Consider the following 402-nt stretch of genomic DNA (forward strand, 5'->3'; position numbering starts at 1 on the left):
TTTTAGGCAACTTTTTAAAAATGTTATTTGTCCAATTTTTTTGACAACTTTTAAAAAATATTGTATTTTTATTTAAAAATATTATCTTAAAATTTTTATATTGTAACATTTTGTAAATATTATTTTAGATATTAAAAATAATTATTTTTATGGGTGGTTAAAAATTTTGTTATTTTTACTTTACTTAAAAATAACTCGTAAAAAATATTATTTTTGTCTATTTAAGATAACTTTTATTAAATGTTTTGAATAAAAATTATTTTAGGCCAAAAATATTGTAGTGTGATCAAAGTTGATCATCGTCAAACATCATGAAAAAACATTGTAACATCTTCCATTAGTTGCTCGTTAAGCAAGAAATCAAGGTAATGAATATCGTTGAACGAAGAACGTAAAACCCCC

This window comes from Arachis ipaensis, chromosome B09 (genome assembly GCF_000816755.2).
Source record: "Arachis ipaensis cultivar K30076 chromosome B09, Araip1.1, whole genome shotgun sequence".
NCBI lineage: Eukaryota > Viridiplantae > Streptophyta > Magnoliopsida > Fabales > Fabaceae > Arachis > Arachis ipaensis.